This window comes from Sycon ciliatum, chromosome 5 (genome assembly GCF_964019385.1).
Source record: "Sycon ciliatum chromosome 5, ocSycCili1.1, whole genome shotgun sequence".
Lineage (NCBI taxonomy): Eukaryota > Metazoa > Porifera > Calcarea > Leucosolenida > Sycettidae > Sycon > Sycon ciliatum.
This window is the reverse complement of record NC_088647.1, coordinates 5,048,838-5,063,992: the sequence shown is the minus strand read 5'-3', so window position 1 is coordinate 5,063,992 and position 15,155 is coordinate 5,048,838. Positions and strand designations below refer to the sequence as shown.

Genomic DNA, 15,155 nt, shown 5'->3' with positions numbered 1-15,155 from the left:
GCAGGTCCCTGCTGTCAAGGCCGGCTACAAAGGTGTCGCGCGCCAGGGTATCCTGCACTGCTCCAGCCACCGTGGGGTACGCCCGTCTACTGAGCCTGCGGACGACTTCCGCAAAATCCGACAGGGACTCGCCACGAATTTGCCGGCGTGACTGCAGCTCTGCTCTGAACGTGGGGATGAAGTTTGCGTCGCCGAATCGCTGTTCAAACGCCTGCAGCAGCTGGTCGAATGGGCCTGTCCTCGTATGGGCTTCCAAACTTTGGAAGTATGACAGTGCGTGGCCGGTGAGGTACAACCCAATGTACCTGCTTTGGTCTGCCGGTGTCCAGTTGTTTGCATTCGCGACGAGGCGAAAATGGCCAATCCATGATGTCCAGTCGGCGTTGCGCTCGCCAGAGAATTTCTCTGGCGTGGCCCATGCCCGCATCTGCTGTTGTTGACGTGCTGGTTGTTGCGCTGGGCCCGGTGGTGGTGGTGGAGGGGGCGGAGGAGCGCCACCTTGCTGAGCCATCTCCACACGATCAGTCTTCCACAAATAATTTTGGTACGCGTGCTCTCACAAGACGTGGAATTCGAATTCGCTGCCACCACGTGTAACCTTGGCCTGAGGTTACAATTACATTCACAGGAGCATAAACTCCCCAGCCCCCAGCCAGGCACCAGTTCCAACCATGACAAGACGTTGAGATCAAAACTGCAACTCTCAAGTCCAAAACATTCTCTCGAAGCAAAAGGAAAACCAGCATCATAACAGAGCGAGCCAACGAAAAGATACGCATGCGCAGTCCATGCGCCAAGGGCCAAAAATCACCCGAATCTTTATGCAAAATGAAGATGACGACGCCGCTTTTTTCGACTTTTTCTGTGACCAATTTTGAGCAGAATCACCATTTTGATCGTCTTCGATTTGGCATGGAAGACTTTCATGAATGCTGTTGTAACTTGGCCTGCTGAGGGCTAGGATAGTCCCTAAACAAAATCTGGAAGCCGGAACGCCAGAGATTTTTCCGTCATGTTGCAGGAGAGCCACTTTTCTCAATTTTGCGTCCTCCAGAATTTATGATTTTTGGATGCCGAAATACTTGATGGCGTGAGAACCAAAAAAGAACTACCGGACACCACCCAGACCTCAGGTATGTATAGTCCATTGTCCTAGGCTGCTCATAAAGCAAAAATTGTCTTGATAGTAACTTGCCCAAAAATTTGGCGAATTTTTCCTAATACCCTAGTTGCCAATGCACGAGAACCACGAAAACTAGTATGGCTGATGGATTTCTGATTTTCTTCTCGTAAACTTGAGAACAATTATCTACGATGTTACAAATATTAATAGGTGTTTTGAATGTGAACAGATACACTTCAAAAGGCTGATCGCGTTCTCAGATCAGGTGCAAACGAGGGTCAAAATTGTAGTTCAGAGCGATGTCCATTGAGGCACTTCACCCGATTTCGCAGTTCATGCATGGTAGTCTTGGGAAGTTGGGTAGAATTAAATAAGTACTAGCAGCACCACCGGCCAGCGTTGCCTGGCCGAATGTGGCATGCGGGTGAAGCAAGTACATGAACAGCACACGTGCTCAGCACGTGGTGGTGGCCAGACCGCTGAAGTCCTGGTGAGGGCCTAGGGAGGTTCTTCATCGTTGGAAGGAGAAGGAGGGACGTCTGTTACGCCTTCGGGAGGCTGGTCAGGGTTGTCCATCACCTGGTGGCGGATGAAGCGGCTCAAAAAATTCATAAACTTACGAACAAAAGTGCGATGCGCTCTTCACTGCATGCAGATCAGATGCAGAGTGCAGTCAGTGCAGATCTTTTGTATCCTTTTGTTGCAGATGTTTCTATTTGCAGAGAACGGTTCACGTGGTCCGCAGCGCTTGTGCGGCTGCTAGTGCTACCTATGGCCTAGGCTAGGTGGCTACATGATTCGCACGCTTCGCGTGCTCAGTGCTTCTGCGCGCGGCTGCTACTGCTACTCGTACTGATCGTGTCTGCTACCACCTACACTGTTCGCACGCTTCGCGTGCTCAGCACGTGGTGGTGGCTACACGATTCGCACGCTTCGCGTGCTCAGTGCTTCTGTGGCTGCTTCCGCTAGCTGCACGATTCGCACGCTTCGTGTGCTCAGTGCTTCTGCGGCCGCTAGCTACACTGTGCTACACTGTTCGCACGCTTCGCGTGCTCAGGGCAGCGCTGCTCCGCAGCGCTTCAGCGTGACACAAAAACACACGTCACAGGTGCCTCTTCTTTATAAGGAGCGTGACACACACACACACACACACAGACACACGTCACAGGTGCCTCTTCTTTATAAGTAAAGATGTATGCACTCTTAATTACTCCATAGACAAAGACGTGTTTCGGAGTCTCATGGTGTTCAGCAAGTGCAATTTTTACTTGATCATTTCTCGGTGAATTAACTCACTCCACCATTCCACACTGCACTCTTAGCCGACCCACACTGCCTTAACTCACTCCACCATTCCACACTGCACTCTTAGCCGACCCACACCGCCTTAACTCACTCCACCATTCCACACTACAGTCTTAGCCAGCCCACAACGCTTGCACATCACCAGCACAATTGTCAGAAAGCAAAATTTAATTGTCATTTGTACAACTTCCAGCCATTTCGTGCCGAATCAGTCCAAAAATGTAATGCAGTAAAACCTATCAAGGGGGGGGGGGGGGCACTACAATTATTATCACCTGCCCCATAAGCCAAGAACAAAGGACAGCATTACAGTGAACTGACCCTGGACAAGAGGACCATATCGTAATGACCCATGCGCTTATACGCAAGCTTCTTCGTATTTGTAATTTTTGCAGGTCGATTGGTCTCACACGAGGCGCATGTGCTTGTAATTGTGTTACCAGTATGGAATGTGGAAGCTGCACATTAAACCCTGTAAAGATGGTATAAGTAGGGCTGAAGCGATTACCTGGTACATGTATACAGATTTCTCGGTCATCGATCGATAATTCTTCACAGTCAACTAATCGTTACGTGAAAGATTACTCGTTAGGGATGTTGAGTCCAAAAAGTACTGGAAAACCCGTTTTGTGAAGTTTGAACCAGTTCCACTGTGAGAATGCAGTTGCCAGGGGTATGGCTTGTACTGTCTCCCGTGAATTCCGCGGCAGAATATCAGAAATTCCGTGCAGAATTCTGCGGCTGAAAACAGTAAATTCTGCGCTAATTCTGCAAATCCTTCCAAATTCTGCGGCAATTCTGCAAGGGAAATGAGCGTAAAAAGTTCTAAAAACAGATTGAATTTCCGCAACCCCATCGAAGTTTGTTGTCCCTATCAATTCTGAACCAAAATCATGCGAAATCCTGGTCCAAAAAATTGAAAGCTCCAAAATGTACCATGCAAGTTGATTTTGAAAGTCACAAGCGCGGGATTTTCTGAACTCTGAATTCTGCGGACACTACTGGATTTTGCGGAAATTCTCCAATCCGCGGAATCACGGAATTCACGGGGGACAGCTTGTGTTATGAGGTTCAATTGAATTCAAAATACATTGTAGTTTACCAGTACATGTATACTAGTCATGACGCTTATCATGTGTTGGTGCGGCTTTTCGACTTGTTGTCCATGCAGGAGTCAGGATTATGCCGTCTGCTGAACATTGTCGCATGCGTTCATAGAGCATGCTGGCTGCTCTCCTGTTTTCCTTCCTGATTATGGACCTCAAGTGTGGACCCAACTGGTCAAAGAAATGAAGGAACAATCGTCATGGTGTACTCTCAGGCCAAGGATATGCCTTGTGAAACGTGCCATATGCAGTTACTAGAGTTGTCTCGTTCTTTGCAAGCTCTTCGGTCACAGGCAGTACTGTCACATCCAATGCACAGCTGAACTGGTTAAGAGTACGTGCACACCATTATGTGCTTTGCGGTGGAATGTGGTCCACCGTTTCGAACACAGTATTCGCTGACCATATACGGCTCCTTTGTAGTGGATCGTGTGAGTTTGGTCTGGTGGGATTCGTAGCCATGTTTAATGGAACATACTTCGAAGTAGATACTCTCCTCTTTAGTGTATGTGGCATATACAAGCCACTGGAGACATATTTCACACAGTGTCTCTGTTTTGGTTGAGGTTTTCCCAATCATATTCGTTGCATATATGGGTATCCAAGTACCTATAGAGTATCATGGTCACAGTCACTACATACAGATCCATGTGGCTCTTGAATATGGACAACAGTCTTCTGTTTTATGGCCAAGCCTGGTCCAATTTCTCTGTTCTTCCTTTCGGTTAGCTTTCGCCTCTGACCATCGCTAACCATCTCATTGTTGCGTCGTCCATGACGTGGCTGGCTGGCATCGGAGTTGGACGCTGCCCTGTCATCCAATGGCATAGTGTTGAACCTAACTGACTTGTACGTCACATACTAGATGGAATTTTGTTCAGTTTTCAGTCTTTTACCATTCTTAGACACTTTCTTCACCATACACTGTGTTTCTTTGGCCGTAAAAGGGGCAGTCTCTACTAGTCTTGTATTCCGAGTTTCCTGATTTTCATGGAGATAGAAAAGAAGTAATTCTTGTGAAATGAGTTCGACTTTTGCAGTGTTAATGGAAGAGAGCGTGTGGGCTCTACTCTTAAAACTGATAGAAAAGAAAGACACAAATAACACTTCTTGCCTGTGTCTCGGACATAAGCACTTTTACTACTATTAGTTTTAGTTATATCCTTGTACGTAGTTTTAGTTCTAGCTTCTACAATGTAGTTCAATTTGACTGAAACCAGGGTGTGCCAGATTACTGATGAAGAAGGCATGCTGCCGCTGGGCTGTTTCGTTCCTTTTCTTATGTACAGTGAGGGAATCGAAATTACATGTAGCGTGCAATACGTTTGCAGGTGAAATACAGTCAACTTTGCGTATAATGACACTCGGCGGGGCATCAAAAAAGTGGCCTTATTCGCGAAGTGGCCTTATACCCAAAGTCTCATTATATGTATTACAGCTACCGTATTTCCCCGTAAGTTAGTACGTACTACCTTTCGAACTTAGCAGCCACATGAGTACTAACTTTCGGGGAGTACTTTTTTATCGGGGGTAAATGACACGCAGTGGGAAGCCTGCGCAGCTCTAGTGTCCGTGCATATGATGTATGTACTGTACGGTGTCTGTACATGTAGGACGGGTACGAACTGACTATCTTTCGGGGGAACTGTCTTTCGGGGTGATAACCTCGGCAGTGGAAAGTATTTTTTTATAGGGGGGTACTAAGTCATTGGGGTGAACTAACTTACGGGGAAATACGGTATCTCTAATATCAGCACAGTCTCCAATAATAGCACGTCTCCAATAATAGAACACCTTGGGCGGCATTCAAAAAATAAAGTGCTCAGTCTCCATTATAAGCACACTGTGTAAATTCATTATCTGTACCGGCGAAAAACCCCTGAAATGTGTGTGTCTGACATGAATTTGGCATGGCAACAAGCCTCTGAAATGAAGTTGAAATAATAATGGAACAGTCTCCAATAATAGCACGGGGCGGAGGTACATTGAAAAAATAAAGGACCGTGCTTATACCGTATTATCTCTAATATAAGCACGGTCCTTTATTTTTTCAATGTACCGTACTGGCAATATATGTTGCCGCGTAACGCAGGGGGGTGCGGCGTAACGCGCGACCAGGCTGGTGCGACACATTTTCGTTGAGTTCGTAACGCGCGTCCGGCGGGGTGCGGCGATCTTTTCATTGCAGTTTGCACTGCAAAAAAAAGGCTGAAAACTGTGAAAGCACGTGTACCGCGTGGTGAAAAGTAGTTTTTGGAGGAAGCGCTCTTCCCCTATGTCACTTTCCTTTTGATGATCTTTTTGTGAACAGATCACTCTGATAGTTAAAATATACAGTCTTCTATTGATATCGTTGTCGCCCTTTGCCGTCGGGTTTGTAACAGTTGGATAGCAACTGAATTTCTGTGCCTTCAATGTGGATGAAAAGAAAAAATGATGCGGCAAAAGCAAAAAAATGATGCGGCAATAGCAAAAAAAGGACTGCGGCAATATAGAAACCTGTGTAACGGCTCCTGTGCGACTTTGCATGTAACGCCCTGCGTGCGGCAAACATGTGCCAATGTAACGCTTCATGGCCTCACTGCGGCAACATATATTGCCAGTACGGTACATGTACCTCCGCCCCGTGCTATTAATGGAGACGTTCCTTTATTGGAGACTGTTCCGTTATTATTTCAACTTCATTTCAGAGGCTTGTTGCCATGCCAAATTCATGTCAGACACACACATTTCAGGGTTTTTTCGCCGGTACAGATAATGAATTTACACAGTGTGCTTATAATGGAGACTGAGCACTTTATTTTTTGAACGCCACCCCAAGGTGTTCTATTATTGGAGACGTGCTATTATTGGAGACTGTGCTTATATTAGAGATAATACGGTAGATGGGACTTTGCTCTGGGCACGGAAATTCTGTCGTTATTCGCGATTTATCGTTATATCCGCCGTCGTTATTAGCGAAGTTGACTGTAATGTAAAGTCCCCCCCCCCCCCCCCCCCACATACACACACACACAGAATACCGGCGGTCGAATGTACTATCATGTGCATGATTGTATTGGTTCAGCACTGTATTCCGGCATGAGTGCTGAAGGTGTTTACAGGTAGAAATTGACGGGGGCGCACCAAGTTCTTTACATTACATGTATGTGTACAGTAGAGCTGAGATTCGATAAAGCTGAGAATGCTGAATGGGGCATATTGTTTTCTACCGTTTTTTAATTCAGCTTTTGTTATACACACGTGCACGTTATACGAATGTGCTATAACCCAGAACACAGCCATATCGTTGAAACAATGACTCAACTGCAGTGCTTCGCGCACAGATCATACTAAGAGTCCATCACACCTTTCCCTTGGGGTTGTGGATTCTTGGATCGTATTCCCATTCAGGCCCACCGGAATCGGTCCGGTTGGTCAGGTTATCACCGAACCAACTTTGTGACTAGCAATGCATGTTTACTGCCAAGGAGGGCATGTACACATTGTGTACCCGCCCATATTATACACAAAGTATAAAAGACTAAAGTACAACCGGACCAATAGAAAGCTGCTTCCGGCGGTCCTGCCATTAAAGGCATTCACAATGACGGTCCATAGTTCGTTCCACTTGGACCTTTGCACTTCACTGAGAATTGAAACTTACTTCAAGCTGTCCTGAGAGTACATTACAACTTTTCAGTTTCGCACGAATCTTACAAAAGAAGTTCATGAGTAATATAACACGATTGCAAGCCCGAAGAACACGCCAATGCTTCATAAACTACATACAGGCTATTGGCTAGGCCATTCAGTTTTAAGGGACCAAAAAATGACATTCAAATTGCGGTCCGCAGACCCTGGTTAGAACTTTGTCATTTGAACGAAGATGATATGGGCTTCTATCTCAGGCCCCTCAAGAGTGAATACAGGTGCTGGTGCGTTTCTTTGCCATGTAATACGTCTCCCACTGGTGACGACAGACAATGCATTGGTTTTGTTTTGTTCCAAACCGTAGAGGCCACCACGACCCCATCAAGAACTGGACACCGATGAACGCTTCTGGAAGTGTTTCCACATCGGTGGAGAGTCAAAGGAAAGCATCGATGTCTACATACTACCTTGCCCAAAAATTTGGCGAATTATTCTCTGCCACTTGCCTGATTTTTACGAATATTCGACAGCTCCCACAAGAACACTCCCAGCGACGTCGAGACAATGAGTAAAGGCCACTACAACTGACATCCATATGGTCAAAGGCCCAATAAAGGTGTCCGGAAAGCAAAACTTCCGCAAACAAGCACTGATGGAGAGAAAATTCCAAACGACTCGAGACATCTAACATTTTCTTGACAATTTTTCAACGAAGATTTGAATATATTCAGCTCCGAAAAGTGGCTAATCTGCATAAAAAAGTACAACTTTTAGACGACTTTTTCGGTCTTGGCGCATGGACTGTGCGTGTGTGCCTGTGAGTGTGTACAAATGACGTATGCATACATGTCATGAAGTAGAGTCACATTCCTAGCTACAATCAAGAGTGGAAATATTACTACGCCAAACGGAACATGTGCAACATGTTACAATGGGTTGTCGTGATAAGGTCATCCGGCATCATATTGTAGTGAAATCGTAATCCTGTTGATGTCGATAAAACTTTTGGAAGCAGTTCAATGACTTCAAAGTGTTACAAGTCCACGATTGTCTAAAACAACACAGCAAAGTAGGAACAATAAACATGTATTAAAATGTAAACAAATACATTGCTGAGTCCGACACCTCGTTCCAACAACTACACTGATCCTGAGGATATAAGGGGCAAGGATATATGGTTGGAGGTACTGAGAGATAAACAAGCCACTCCATAATAATAACATGTTACACGACTTTGGGGGAGTATGAATGATATCCAGTCAAACCTCTTTAGGACGAACATCAAGGGACCGATGGCATTTGCTCTGTGAGTTTGTCTTAACCCTATTTTATAACGAGTGAATACAATTATTTCTCTAATAGAGACACGAATAGATTTCTTCTACAGCGAAAGATTCTAAGCCAGACCAAACCATTGACTCGTCTTTTATGAAACAAATGAGTCACTGAACCTTTCTTTAGCAACATGACGGCAACTGAAACAACAACAGAGAAAATACGATACATGTACAGCACATTCTTGCAGGTACAACAAACAGATTGCAGATCGTAATTCTTGCTCTACCGGCACGCAACTTTATTTGGGGCAGTGCAATCTCGGCGCTACTCACAAATCAAACAGCCCAGGCTCGAGTAAACAAATCCAATGGTACGAGATTTTTACGAGACGAGACTGCACCCATTGGCTTGTTTCGTATGAAGCAAACAAGTCACTGAATGCATAAACCTCTCCATAATGGAGATTTTCCCTGATATGCGAATTTATTTTGCATACTAGTACTCGGCCAATGCGTCCTTGAACCTTCCCCTACAGATTGGGAACTGCCAACGATGCTATGCCACTGCAAAATTCAGATTCTACCCTATGATCGGGGCACGGAATGCCGGAAGCAATCATGACCAGTGCCTTACTTGTAACGTACCAATGTACAATGAACATGAGTATTTCGACAACACATCTAAGCCTCAGCAGCAACATACAAGGTAAGCCTTACCGTCAAGAAGGTGAACTCGCGTTCTTCGCACACTGTTGGCAAGGGCAAAGAGATCCGAATGGATCTAAATCCGAATAAAATCAGCACACGTTTCCGTAAATGAAAGGGTGAGCATAAGCAAATGAATCGAAGGAAACTGGTCAACTCAGAGATCACCTGTCATTGAGTATTCCGTAAAAGGAGGCCTCGACAGCAGAAAAGCTAAATTTAGAAAAGATATCCTGTCAGCTTTTCCATTATTGGAAAGGCTTCCTGTCTGAAGCCTTTCCATACTGGTACTCGATGTTCCAGTTTTGTGACACGAGAATGGCACGAGAATTAGTGTACCGCTGAGTGTACCGCTATACACGTGGTCGACACGTAGTCGACACGTTGTTGATACTTTTTTGACACGTGACCCCGTCAACGGTCTGCTTTGTGCCAATGCCACTCGGTAAACGCCGATGTCGCGTACGACAAAGACGACTATCCCGTACGCGAAATAGTTGAGAATTGCATGACGTGGACCTGACGGCAAGGACAACTGCGAGGAGGCCCCTTTCGGTACCCCTGACGGGAAGGAGAACTGCAGAATTAGCTAGAAGTCGACGAAGTCGAACGAGGAGGCCCCTTTTCCGTACCCCATACTGCAAAGTGCCATTGATGGATACCTTTTGCACCTGGAACGACCCCTTAAACGCTGTCGCGGCGACTATCCCGTACGCGAAATAGTTGAGAACTGCTGACGTGGACCTTTTGCACCTGGAACGGCCCCGTAAACGCTGTCGTGTCGGCGGAGTGAATGTGCAGGGTGCTGCAAAGACGTCCCCTCTACTAGGCTCTAGGCCTTTGGAGACATGGCGAACTGAATGCGCAGGGCGAAAAGAATTGCTGCAAAGACGTCCGCTCTAGGCCTTTGGAGACATCGTGGGAACTCCTTCCGGTACTATACAAACTGCTGACGTGGCCGTGGACATGTACATGGAGAGTCATGGTGGGACTTCATGTACATGGATACATGGTGGGAATTCCTTCCGGCACCCCCGTACCGCAAAGCCAACGGTGGGGAAGGAGAAGTGCAGACGTGCAGGAAGACGAACGAGGAGGAACCAGGACGAGCGAGCAATGGCAGGACTAGCTGGACCGTAAGTAATAGCTGAATTGTGCATGACAACTTGACATCCATGCGGCACTCGCCACTTGCCACTGCATATTTCTTGTCCACTAACAATGTCTCTCCTCTGCCCCCTGTGTGTCCACGGCCCTGTTGCTGAATTGGCCCGATGAATCGAATGTCTTCCGCAACTGGAACGGCCCCGTGAACACTGTCGCGTCGGCGACTGAATGCGCAGGAGGGAAAATATTGCTGCGAAGACGTCTCCTCTAGACGACGGTAAGGCACCCCATTGATATGTTGCCAGTGTGTGCCAGGGTATCGCGCGATGGTGAATGAGGAATGATGAAGGGTACGGTGGGACTGTAGACCTGTTACCTTTTACTAACACGTTATCAGGTGGAGAGTGTCTTGTACTCACGTTATCAGGTCGAGAGCGTATTGTAGTCACTCTCTCTATTCCTGTACTTCATTACGTTTAAGGTGTACGTATAACTTCTCAAAAAAATTTAATGGTCTACAGTCGTGTCGGAAGGGTACGGTGGGACTGTAGACATGTTACCTTCTAACACGTTATCAAGTGGAGAGTGTCTTGTACTCACGTTATCACTATAGCAGGTCGAGAGCGTATTGTAATCACTCTCTCTATTCCTGTACTTCATTACGTTACAGGTGTACGTATAACTTTTCCAAAAAAAATTAATGGTTCACGTCTTAAGATAGAAAGCGTATTGCACCCACTGTCTAGTCTCTGTAGTGCATTGAGATTTTGTTGATCGAACATGAAATGGATACACAGACAAAGCCAGGCCAAGTACATGGCGAGATGTCGCCAGAAGAACGTCTTCAGGTAGAGAGCGTATTGCACCCACTGTCTAGTCGATTTTGTGGATCGCACATGAAATGGATACACAGACAAAGCAGGCCAAGTACATGAGAGAGTGGACGATGTGCAGATCGACACGGCCTGCGGGTACTTCATTAAAGTTATCCGTGACATAACTAGGATAAAAGTTAATCACTGCAAAAACATTGCCAAGTATGTGAGCACTTTGGACTTGACAGAAGAGTGCACGGGCGACGTTGACAAAACATACTGCGGTGACTGTCACTATCATGACAGCAGGGCACATCGCACACAGCATCGCAGATGGTGTCGAATTGCGCATCATAATATTGCAAAATTGCTCCTGTGCATGCAAGTGGATTTCATTGCACTTCTCAGTTTGGGAAATGCTCGATTATGACAATTCTCCATGTGAGTGCACTAGCCCTGAACAGACATGTAGGTGAACCGTTTGTGGTGTCTCATAGCCTACCTCACGACCTTCTGCTTTCTTTCTTCATCACTTGTATCTTGCAGGTATATCATCCCGTGACGACCACATTGAAGTCTGAATTTGAAGTGTGAAGATGCTTCAGCAACCACATCGTACTTTTCCATTGCTTTCATTGTGCTTCTACTGTGCATGTGTGTAACTTGTGGGGTAAACATGTGATGACATTGTATGCTGGCGACACGGTCAGATGTTCATGCGTCTAACGTACACCTGCATGTTATGCATTGAAAAGGGTTTGCCACTTGCGATCCTGGGACGAGTATCAGGTCCGCTTTGTCCTCTGTGGGCTGTATCAGATTGCTGTTCACTTCTCTATCTGTTGGATATGTGACTTTCTGCAAGTTTCTGGTGTATGATGGCCACGTCCTTGCTTGTCACTTTGTATGATATTACATTCTGTATTCGCTGCTTCCATGGCATGGTCTGCAAACTGCAATCCTTGGGCAAATGTCATGTTTGCTATGTTGTGCTTTGGCCGTCAGCTTGTCTACACGCTGTAGTTGAATTATTTTTGTTTCACAACTGACTTCCTCAAGTACGGTGGCCACTGCTTTGCATGGCATTATACATGAAGAATTTCCTGTTTGTGTCGTGTGCATGTGCGTATGTGTGCGTGGCCACGTGTGTGTGCCGTGTGCATACACATGTTTGTGTATCTGTGTGCGGGGTAGCGAGGCGGGGAGGGCTGGTATGTATCAGTGTGTTATTGCAGTCGCATGGCTACATACAGTACATCGCGCGCGTGGTCATCATGTTTACCTTCGGGGTTGGGGTGGGGAGCCGGAGGGAACGGAAAAAGACCTGAAATTATCCATATAAAAATCGCTCTGTGAGCGGTTCTGAAAAACCTTTACTGGTACTGCCCCGTCGTAAAAGTAAGAAATTAGAACTGGCCCATTGTCCCCCCAAATGCGAACTGATCCACCTAAATCGCGAATGACGGGACCCGAACGCACCAGTAGCACGAGGTTCCTACCTGTGGATGCAGATGGGGACGTTGGTCCGGACCATAGGCCATGTACTGTACTAGCGGTAGGCTTCCCTATCAAAATAATAAATTCTACTGCTACTACTGGTGTTACCCTATGATAATTGCCGTGATCCTGTGCCATCCCGACCTCGTGCTACTGGTGCGTTCGGGTCCCGTCATTCGCGATTTAGGTGGATCAGTTCGCATTTGGGGGGACAATGGGCCAGTTCTAATTTCTTACTTTTACGACGGGGCAGTACCAGTACAGGTTTTTCAGAACCGCTCACAGAGCGATTTTTATATGGATAATTTATTGTATTCCACCTAAAATCAGCACACTTTTCGTAAATGAAAGAGTCAACACAAGCAAATGAATCAAAGGGAACTGGTCAACTCACCTGTCATTGAGTAATATTCCGTGAAAAGAGGTCTCAGCAGAGCCGAAGCGAAATAAGCCAGGACACGAAATATCCGAAACAGCTCATGCAAGAAGCAGTTCCAAAGAAGGAAATTCCTCGCGCATGCACATCCGAAAACGGACTGCACTACATGCACAATGTCTGCCGTGCACGTGCACAGCACGCGGCTACCACCCGTTGGTAGATCTAATACCGAGCACCTTACGTAGAAACTTACGTAGCCTAAGTGAAGTACCGAGCACCTTACGTAGAAACTTACGTAGCATAGCGGTGTCGTTTTTTCTGCCATGTGAACACAATAATAGAAAAGCTGACAGGATCGCTTTTCTAAATGTATGCAGTGTCTGCTCCAGCGCCGGGTGAGCCGGGTAATCCACCCGCTTGGGCGGCGCTTGGACCCGGTTGAAAATAATAGTACCGGGTCACCTGTGACCCGGTTGGTACGTACATGTACTTTACACTTTCGAACTTTGAAAGGACTGACTACATGGCTTGTATGTGCCAGATACTTCTTCTCTTTCGTAATTTTCTAATTCCTGTCCTCTCTTTTCTAAATGCGGCTTATCCATTCGCCTCTATATCATTGGGCCTAGTTCCCGTTTATTGTCCGAATTAAAATATACCAACCAACCAGTTAAAGCATGTGAAATTTAGTTAAAGCATGTGACTCGGCTGGTGAGACAGCGCCAGCCTCGGGTACCTGTGTACCCGGCTCCGACCCGGTTGAAATGGTTGCGCCAGGTACACGTGTACCCGGCTGTCCTACAATCCTAGAGCAGACACTGGTATGGGTGATTCAGATCATCAGAGGTCAGCTACCAGAACAAACTTTCAAGCAAACCGAGATGTTTCAACTTCAGCGGTTATATTCAGAATTCGGCTGCTCCTCGCCTGGCCCCAGTCACCACAACTCTAAAGCTCTCCCAAGTCTACTACATGTACACTAGTTTTAGTTTGAGAGAGTGCACATGCAAGTCACTGTCAGACAGTTCTCCTTTCTTCCCAATACATGTACATGCAGCGACTGCTACACACTATAATGTAGTAGTTATTTTTCACCTCAGGCTCAAATGCGTCCGAATTTCCCGAATAGAGAGTACAGTACTGAAGACTACACAGCAACGACCCCAGTAGCGTTGAAAAAGAGCTGAGCCCTCTCTCCAAACGTCAAAGCCACTGGCTCACATTCTAGTCGACTTGCATAACTTATTCCAGTCACAGAATAACACTGGGTTAGGGAGTGGCGAGCACAGTAACAGACATCAAGCACAATGCAGTTACCAGGCTCACAGCTCTCCCGGATATGACCATGAATAAAAGGAAGTTGGAACAGTTACTTCCCTCATCAAGCTCATCTTCTTATTCAGTGGTAGCAAGAGACGGGTTTGAGTAACGTTACAATGACTTATTATATTCCATGCCACTGAGATGCTTTACTTACAGGTTTCCCTGACTTGAACATCCTCAGCATGAAGAACAGCAAGCACCTCTCCCTCCAGTAACTGTCTCATTTGTCCCAATACTATTCGGTTCCCTCCACGACCATTGTCAAACAAAACATAAACAGATTCTTGCATCCATCGAACAATCCCTGATCCGACATGTAAAAAATTGTACTGTCAGACTTTTTTTTCCTTTCTTCCCTTGTCGGGATGGCGGTTTGGGTCTCTCGATTCCCACCGCCCAATCTTGCCACTATGCCCACTCCCGAGCTGTTACTAATGAGCTCAGGGAAAGGATTGTTCAGGCAGATCCCTCGCTAGCTGGTGTGGCAGACGCTACCAAGACCGCTAAACGGCAAGTCCGCACTGCTACTCGAGCATCACTGCAACAGCTGAAGGAGGGATTTGGGAGCGGTGAAGGTGCTGTACATGCGGCTCAGCTTGAGCTTGCTTCCGAGCGTGGTAGCTCTGCTTGGCTGACGTCACGTCCTCTATCCTGCCATGGCTTTCGTCTCTCTAAGTCTGAGTTTCGAGACGCTCTGTGTTTGCGCTATGGCTGGGTGCCGGAGCGTTTACCGTCATCCTGCGTTTGTGGCAACGTGCGCTTCGACGTCTCCCACGCATTATCCTGCCCGACCGGTGGATTTCCGTCTTTAAGACAGAATGAAATCCGTGACGTCACCGGTATCCGTGGAACCTCCACTGCAACCGCTCTCTGGTGAGCAGTTCA

At 46.6% G+C, this 15,155-nt stretch overlaps 2 long non-coding RNA genes across 2 annotated transcripts; both read left to right on the top strand.

The window, feature by feature from the left end:
• The first annotated feature begins 849 nt into the window (after nt 1–849).
• On the top strand, nt 850–4,560 carry LOC135817292 (uncharacterized). The gene is made up of 2 exons (XR_010553527.1): nt 850–1,133; nt 3,600–4,560. It is a non-coding gene; the product is annotated as an uncharacterized LOC135817292 (long non-coding RNA).
• Nucleotides 4,561–9,402: 4,842 nt separating this feature from the next.
• On the top strand, nt 9,403–12,161 carry LOC135816582 (uncharacterized). The gene is made up of 2 exons (XR_010553390.1): nt 9,403–10,533; nt 11,618–12,161. It is a non-coding gene; the product is annotated as an uncharacterized LOC135816582 (long non-coding RNA).
• Nucleotides 12,162–15,155: the final 2,994 nt, after the last annotated feature.